General features: G+C 55.5%; 1 long non-coding RNA gene across 1 annotated transcript; it reads left to right on the top strand.

Moving 5' to 3' along the window:
• Nucleotides 1-272: 272 nt before the first annotated feature.
• Nucleotides 273-923, top strand: LOC136788028 (uncharacterized). The gene is made up of 2 exons (XR_010827042.1): nt 273-430; nt 690-923. It is a non-coding gene; the product is annotated as an uncharacterized lncRNA (long non-coding RNA).
• Nucleotides 924-8,550: the final 7,627 nt, after the last annotated feature.

Genomic DNA, 8,550 nt, shown 5'->3' with positions numbered 1-8,550 from the left:
GCCAGCCTGGGGTGTCCCCATGCATTCAGGTCGTCCTCATCCCCCCGACACTCACGCTACAGCCTGCCCCATGGGAGGCCAAGGGGAGATGTTTCCCCTGCAGTTGCAGCTCTCCAGCAAAGGCCCTGGACTGAATGGAACAGGCGGAGCTGGAGCTACACCGGGGGTGCTTGGAGGGCTTGTAGGCACAGTAAAAGATGCATTTCAAACAGCCCAGCTGGGCCCTGCTCGTGTCCCGCAGCCCGAAGGAGATGCCAGCATGGACGCGCTTTGAACCAGGGCATTTACTGGGGTACTGTGTGTTACTGGCATTTACTGTGGGGTACTGAACCGGACTGTGCGGTGGGGCCTGACAAGTGTCCCTACCTTGTGTTGACCTACAGAAGACGGAGGAACTGGCGAGGAGAAGAGGTGCCTTTTCCTGGCTGTGGTGAGTGTCCCCTCAGGTGCCCTGTGCCCACCCAGGTTCCCCTGCAGCGACTGGGATGGCCAGGACGCCTGCTGCGGCGTGTTTGCCCAATGCCGAGGTGTCTTCCTGGGCTTGTGGAGGCTCACGTCCAAGCCTGTCCGAATGAGCAATGAGAAATGCCTGGAGGGGCAGCCTGTGGGGCTCCCAGAACAGCCCCCTCTGGCATGGGTGCGGGATGCGTCCAGCCTGCCCTTTTTCCAGCTCTTTTTCTGCCCCACAGGACATTCTGCCTGATCTTCCTGTGCGTGGAGCTGGCCGTCACTTTCATGCTGGGTGTCACGGTGCTCTACGCCTCCTATTACGACCGGGAGTTCTTCTACCACCTGCTGCTTCAAGTGCTGCCAGAAGACACCTACACTGACCTGGCACACTTCCTTGAAGAGACCCCGTCTCTGGTCAGTGAGGGCGTGCTGCCCCACTGACATCTCCTCTAAATAAAACCGAGGCTGCTCTACCCAGTTCCTCTGTGCCTGTGCAAGAAAGGGAACTGACCAGGAAAAAAACAAGTACTGAGTCCCTCTACAGATAGGTAGGAGAAACTTCACGTTTGCAGGGCCCCGTCCTCCCAGGGGACTTCAAGCACCATCTGTGTGCTGGAGGGATAACACCGCAAGACATCAGCAATCCGGGAGGGTCCTGGGGTGCGCTGATGGCAGCTTCCTCACCTGCCTGCTATCCCGAGCAGTGGATATGTATGGGGTGAGCAGCCCCTCACCCCAATGCTGAGCGGGGGCTGCTGTTCCCAGCATGGCATAGAGTCTAGGGAAGGGTTTAAAGAAGATGGTAGGAACAAGTCAGGACTGAACTGGTCCTCACAGCTCCTCGCGTTTTGAACCAGGGCATTTACTGGGGTAAATCCAGGTATGGGGGGCAGTGACCCACCCCTGGGTGCTAATGGAGGGCTGGGAAGCGTCCCTCCACAACTCACTTCTGGCACCAGCCCCAGAGCAGTGACAGCCATGTCCCAGTGGGCAGCAGCACTGAATCCCAGCTCAGAAATCTGTGCTCGTCCATGTGTCGCAAAAGGAATGATGCGCTTCACTCCTAAGAGAGAAGCAGCAATAGATTTATTGCTGAAAACAGTGATGGAGCAAAGCCAAATATGCCTGCTGAATGGCTGCTTGGCAGCTTACCAGTGTGTGGGGCTAGCAGAGGGCATCAAACAGACCTCAGTGTGACCACAAGTCAGCCCAGCCTTACAGGGTGCAGTGCACACAGGGGCCTGGCACACCCCATCATTATCTGGGCACTACTGAGCGCACAACTCATACACGCTGGCCTGCTGTACGAATGAGAGGTCTGTTGGGCCTGCTGGGAACCTCTTGTCCCGATGCGGGAAACGTTTCTTGGCGCGCAACCTCAAGTTTCTTAGTGAGTGGGGCTACATCTGGCTGGTGGCCAGTCACTAGCGGTCTTCCCCAGGGCTCAGTTCTGGGGCCAATTACCTTCAACATGTTTATCAAAGATCTAGGTGCAGGAGAGGAATGGGTCCTCAGCAGGTTTGCCAATGACACTAAACTGGGAGGCACCGTTGACTCCGTGGAGGGCTGAGAGGCTTTGCAGAAGGATCTAGACAGATTGGCACACTGGGAGATTAGTAACGGCATGAAGTTCAACAACGGAAGATGCCAGGTGCTGCACCTGGGACAGCGTAATGCTGGATGCAAGCACAGGCTGGGAGACGAGTGGCTGGAGAGAGCAGCTCAGCAGAAAGGGCTCTGGAGGTGCAGCTCCACAGCAGGCTCAGCGTGAGCCAGCAGCCAAGTCCTGGCAGCCACGAGGGCAAAATGCATTCTGGAGTGCATTCAACCCAGTAAAGCCAGCCGTTAATTGTCTTGCTGCATTTAATTATCTTAATTAATTAATTAATAATTAATTTTCTTGCTGTATTTAGTACGTGTGCAGCCTCACCTTGAGTATTGTGTGCACTTCTGGGCTCCACAACACAAAAGGGATGTGGACGTCCTTGAAAGTGTCCGGAGCAGGGCAACAAAGCTGGCAAAAGGGCTGGAAGCCACGTCCTGTGAGGACAGGCTGAGGTCACCTGGGTTGTCTAGGCTGGAGAAGAGAAGGCAAAGAGGCCACCTCATTGCTTTCTACAACTTCCCGAGGAGGAGAAATGCAGAGGCAGGTGTCGATCTCTTCTCCCTGGTAACCGATGAAAGGATGCACGGGAATGGCACAAAGCTGCGCAAGGAGAGGTTCAGACTGTACCTGAGGAAAAACTGCCTTACCATGAGGGTGGTCAAACACTGGCACAGGCTTCCTGGTGAGGTGGTAACTCCCCATGCCTGTCAGTGTTCGAGAGGCATTTGGATGATGCCCTCAATAATAAGCTTTAACTTTTAGTTAACTCTGGAGTGGTTCAGCTGTTGGACTGGATGATCTTTGAAGATCCCTTCCGACTCGAGCTATTCTATTCCATTCTATTCTAAAATGACCGATCCCCAGTGATGGGACCAATCCTGGAAAGGATGTGTTGCATAACTCTCTAAACCCCCTCTTTTACCCTTTTATTGCTGAGCATGACATTACATGGCGTGGAACGTCTTGTTGGTTAGTACGGTTGCTCTGCCTGGTTATGTCTCCTCCCAACCTCTGGCTCACCCCACGGCCATTCACTCGAGGGGCGGGTGTAATAGACAAATATAGTGTAAATAGGTGTAAAAATAGGTGTAAAAGAACTAGAGAAGGCCTCGATGCTGTGCAAACACTGGTCAGCAAAAGCGAACAACTTCAGCGCACTACCAGCATCGTTTTGGCCACAGCTCTAAAACACAGCACCTTACAAGCTGCTATTAAGAATATTAACTCTATCCCAGCCAGACGCAGTACAGGGGAGCAGGCCACGGCTGGAGGCCTTTGGGGCTGTTCTCATCAGTTACAGCTCATCCATCCCACAGGCACTCTGTGAAGCAGGTGCCCGAGCCGCTTCCTCTTGTGGAGCTCCACATCACCCCAGAATGCCTCTGACAAGCAAGAGAATGGGAGAAGCCACCACCGCCTGAGGGAGAAGCAGCTACACCCCCCTCATTTTGAAAAGACTCGGACAAAGACTTGCATAAGTCTTTGCCAAGACTTATGACAAGATGCAGGTGAGAAAGAGCCTGACAGGGGGCTCATGCCCCAGCCCAACACTGGCTCTCCCTTCATGCGGCTCTCCTCTCCCCGTGCTTGGGATACTGGGGAATGGGCTTGCTCTCAGAACCCCTTCTGCATCTGTCACGTCTCTGACCAGGCTGTGTGCACTGGCGTGGGACAAGGCCACCTTAGTGAGGTGTTCCCATCCGTTCCCGGTGCTCCTGAGAGTAAGAGATGAGCTGCAAGCAGCAGCTGCAGGGCTTGGCCTCTCCCTCACACTCAGCCCTGCTCCTAGCTCTCTGCCTGTGTTGGTGCCAAGCAAGTGCTGCAGGCAGTAAGCATGATCTGGAGCAGGTGAGAGCAGACAGAGGCCTCTCTGGATAGAAAATTGCTGCTTATGACACTGATTCGTGGAAGAACTCCACAACTCAAAGCAAATGAATTATAAAGTAGGTATGTGGTTTATTTCAGCACCAGGCACATGCGGGACAGCTCCCAAAGGCATGCGCACCCCAACGCGGCAACTTGCTTGCGTTATAGACAGTAAAGAGTTACATAGGCATGAAGTTTCCCAATATGCCTATACATATGCATAACCTATCCCCGCGCGCAGTGCCTTCTGGTGGTGGTCGTCGGGGGGTCGTGGGGATGAAGGTTGGTGGCTCTTCTTCATCACCACTAGCCGACCCCCTGCCTTTGTACAGACTCAGCTGCTCCATGGCTCTTGTCCAAACCGCAAGGTCGGTCTTTTGAGACAGGTTTGGGTTTTTTTTGTTGTTTTTTTGAGACATGTTCACTTCGTTGCTTTCTACAACTTCCCGAGGAGGACAAATGCAGAGGCAGGTGTCGATCTCTTCTCCACACTCACACACTACAGCCTGCCCTGGGGGGGGCACACTACAGCCGGCACTGCGGGGGGGTGTCCTTAAGGTCAGTGGTCATTAAGGTCCCCTCCAACCCAAAGCATTCTAGGATTCTGTTTCTAAAAACACCTCTTCTGTTCCATCCCAGTAATAATAAACAGCACAAGCAGAAATCAGCTCTGCCAGCCTGGGGTGTCCCCATGCATTCAGGTCGTCCTCATCCCCCCGACACTCACGCTACAGCCTGCCCCATGGGAGGCCAAGGGGAGATGTTTCCCCTGCAGTTGCAGCTCTCCAGCAAAGGCCCTGGACTGAATGGAACAGGCGGTGCTGGAGCTACACCGGGGGTGCTTGGAGGGCTTGTAGGCACAGTAAAAGATGCATTTCAAACAGCCCAGCTGGGCCCTGCTCGTGTCCCGCAGCCCGAAGGAGATGCCAGCACGGACGCGCTTTGAACCAGGGCGTTTACTGGGGTAAATCCAGGTATGGGGGGCAGTGACCCACCCCTGGGTGCTACTGACCACTGGTCAATATGCAGATCCCTGAGGAATGCCACTCGTTACTGGTTTCTGCCTGGACACTGAGCCTCTGACCGCTACTCTTTGAGTGCAACCATCTCGCCAATTCCTTACCCACCGAGTTGTCCGTCCATCCGATCCATGTCTCTCCAGTTTAGAGATCATGGGGGACAGTGCAAGTGCTTTGCACGAGTCCAGGTAGATGATGTCCGTTGCTCTTTCCCTACCCACCAATGCTGCAACCCCATCATAGAAGGGCACCAGATTTGTCAGGCATGATCTGCCCCGAGTGAAGCCGTGTTGTCTGTCACCAATCGCCTCCTTATTTTCTATAGCCCTCAGCAACAACTTCTCAGGTACGACGGACAGTGGGTGGTGAAGGCTGTGCACCCCCACAAAGGGAGGAAGGCTTGTAGCTCCCAGGTCTTCCATTTTCCCCTTTTTAGAATGGGGGCTATGTTTCCTCTCCTCCAGTCAGTGGGAACTACTTAAACAGACTTCCACAGCCTCTCCTGTATGATGGCCAGTGGCTTAGCAAGTCCACCGGTTCCCTCAGGCCCCGTGGACGTAGCTCACTGGGAAACTACTGGTGGGGACATGGGAGTTGAAATAGTGAGGGGAAAGGGGGACATATGGGAGCGGGGGCACAGGCGAGTGAAAATGGGGGGCACGCTGGGGGGCACGGGGGATTCTCAGGGAGCCTGTTGGTTGTGCTCCCAGATGGCTGCACGACGGCGGTGCTGTAGCGCAGGTTTGCGCTTGTGTTCCAAAGGGCAAAGTGACAGCGGAGCCCAGCAGAGCCTTCTCTTTGAGGCCCCTGAAGCTCTCCTGCAGGCAGCCAGGAGGGGACAGCTCACTCGAGGCCACACCTGAGGAGAAACAAGGTGCTTGTGGCAGAGCCGGGTGAACGATGGCGGCAGCAGGCACGGTGGGCCTGCAGCAGGCTTCCAGAAGCAGCAATGGTGTGAAATGCGTCACAGCTGGCACAGACCGCTGCCCCGAGCACACCTGGGCCGTTGGTCCAAAGGGGAAAGTGGGTTCTGAAAGAGCCGGGCCTTTCCAAGCAGCTCGTAGCAGGGAGCAGAAGCTTCACAAGTTACAGGCTGAGCAGCCTTTCCACAGCCCCCTGACGACTTTTTCAGTGGGGATCCAGCCACCCCTCTAGACCCTGCCTGGTCATACCATCCCCACCACGGTGGGTATGGTGTTCTGGGTCTGCCTGGGATGGACTCAACCTTCCCCACAGCAGCCCATGCAGCACTATGCTCTGTACTTCTGGCTAGAACTGACTTGATATTGCACCAATGTGTTTTGTCTACTGCTGAGCCGTGCTGGCACAGCATCAGGACTCCCACAGCGCCCTCCCTCTGCCACCCCCCAGCCCCAAATCCAGTCGGCTGGCTGTGGGCAAGAGGTGGGGAGGGGGCATTGCCAGGGCAGCTGACCCAAAAAGACCAAAGGGATAGTCCATACGGCAACGTCACGCTCAGCAATAAAAGCTGTGGAAGGGGAGGGAGAAGGGGGGGAGACACAGGGGACACAGATTCCTTGGTCAAGATCTTTATTTATTCCTCCGATTCCTCCGTTTCTTCCTTCCTCTCCTGCTGCAAGATCTCAGCTCATCATCGCTATCCTGCAGGAGATCACGTAGCTCTGGAGGCACAGTTGTCACCAGGTCATCGTCTGAAACTTCTTCTACCAAATTAGAGGGGACAAATCCTCTCCTGCCATCCGTCAGCTCTCCCACAAACCAGCCGTCTTCATCCATGTCTCCATAGACATAAACGTATTCTCCCGCAGTCAGAGGAAGCTCTGCTTCGGGGTGCTCATTAGGACCCTCGAAAGGATCGTAGCTGTATCGAGCTAAAAATTTTCGAAGTTTTAGCGATTCTTCTCCCGAGGACTGCAGGATGAAGGACACATGCTCTGCTCCTGCTTCTTCGTTCCCATGCACAGGGCCCTCGTCTGAAAGAAGGCGGCACCCAGGACTGTTGTGTGCGGCATCTGATGTCCAGGTGCTTGTGTGGGATGCCGGGACCTTGGTTGCCTCCTCAGAAACATCAGAGCTGTCTTCGCGGTTGCAAAGGTCATGGGACTGCTCTGCATAGGCCTGTGCTGTGGGAGAAGATGTCACCTGTGGTAGTCCTGAACCGACACGGTTGGATTCTTTTCTTTTTTCTTGCTCAAGTTGCTGAGAGAGCAGCTCCCATTGTTGACTTTGGTGCTGATTCTGTTTCTCTAATTCTCTCAGCTGCGCTTGAGACGCTTGCGTGTCTTCCTCATGTGTCCTTCTTTGCTCTGCCCAAGCCCTCTGCAAATGCTCAACTTCCTCTTTCTTCTTCTGCAGCAGTCGCCTTGTTTCCTCGAGGTCGTTCTCCTGTTGTTGCCTTCGTCCTGCCAGTTGTCTCATGGCTTTCAGTTCACAACCCAGATCTTGCAGTCGTGTTTGAAGACGTTTGGCCTCTCCGATGGCAGAATTTCGCTGCTCTGTCACTTGCACGAGTTTCCCCTTCAGAGCAGCGTTGTCAGATCGAACCTCGTCTATCCGCTCCTTCTGCCCACGGAGCTGAGAATTTTCTTCTGCGCGCCTGGCATTTTCATTTGTCATCTCTCTCAGACGCACTTTCAGCTCCTCGTACCTTTGCTGCAGTCTTGAGCGTTCCTGATCCAGGTTCCTGTGAGGCCTAAGTTTTGTCCCAGCCTCGGTTTCCGATTCCCCTCTCTGCTGCTGGTCGACCTGCTCTGTCTTTGCAGCAGTCTTTCCAGATTTCAGGTCGGTCTCTTTCAGTTGCCTGGTGTTTTCTTTCAGGTGCTTGGTAAGGAGGCCTAGCATACTAGTCTTCTGCTGGAGCCTCTCCACCTCCTCCCCCAGTTCCAGAGCGCTTTCCTTCCCCAGAAGGCGGGTCTCCTCTTGAAGGACACCGCATTGCCTCTGCAGGTCCTCCAGGGCATGCTGCAGATGAGCTTTCTCCTGCAGCAGCTGGCTGTCTCCACTGCCAGGTGGGCAGGCCTCTTGTTGCGCTGCCACCTGAACACCCACGTCTGTGACCGCCCGCCCGCAGCTCTTCCCTTCTCCCTGGAGGTGAGCTTTTAAGCTGGAGTGGGTTGTCTGCTGCCCTCCTCCCCCAGCAGCACCAGATGCACCGGGGCTCTTCGAAGAGCAGGTCCCGGTGGTCCCTGCGCCCAGGCGAGTCTGCAGGCGGTGCCAGGCCGCAGCCCTGTCTTCGCTGTGGGAGGCAGACGGCCTCCCCTCAGCCTGCTCCAGGATGTACTGCTGGAAGAGCCTTCTCTGCAGTTCCAGTTCATTTTGGAGGCTTACGATGCGGGCGGTCTGCTTGCTGTCCTTCCGCCAGTGGAGCTGCCTGTGGACCTCCTGCAGCTTGCTGCGGGCCTCGCTGCTGCTGCTGCAGCCGTGCCTCACCAGCTCCTCGGCCAGCTCCTGCTGCAGGTCCCGCGCCTGGCGGACGGCGTCGTCCCGCTGCTCTTGGAGCAACTCCTGTGCCTGGCGCCACTCGGCCTCCTTCTCACGCAGCAGCTGACGGATCTCTGTTGCCCGCTGCTTCTGGCTCAGCTCCCACAGCCGCTGCAGCTCCCGTGCCCGTTGCTGCTCCCATCTGGA

This window comes from Anser cygnoides, chromosome 32 (assembly GCF_040182565.1).
Source record: "Anser cygnoides isolate HZ-2024a breed goose chromosome 32, Taihu_goose_T2T_genome, whole genome shotgun sequence".
In the NCBI taxonomy this organism is placed as follows: domain Eukaryota; kingdom Metazoa; phylum Chordata; class Aves; order Anseriformes; family Anatidae; genus Anser; species Anser cygnoides.
This window is presented reverse-complemented; position numbering and strand designations above follow the sequence as displayed.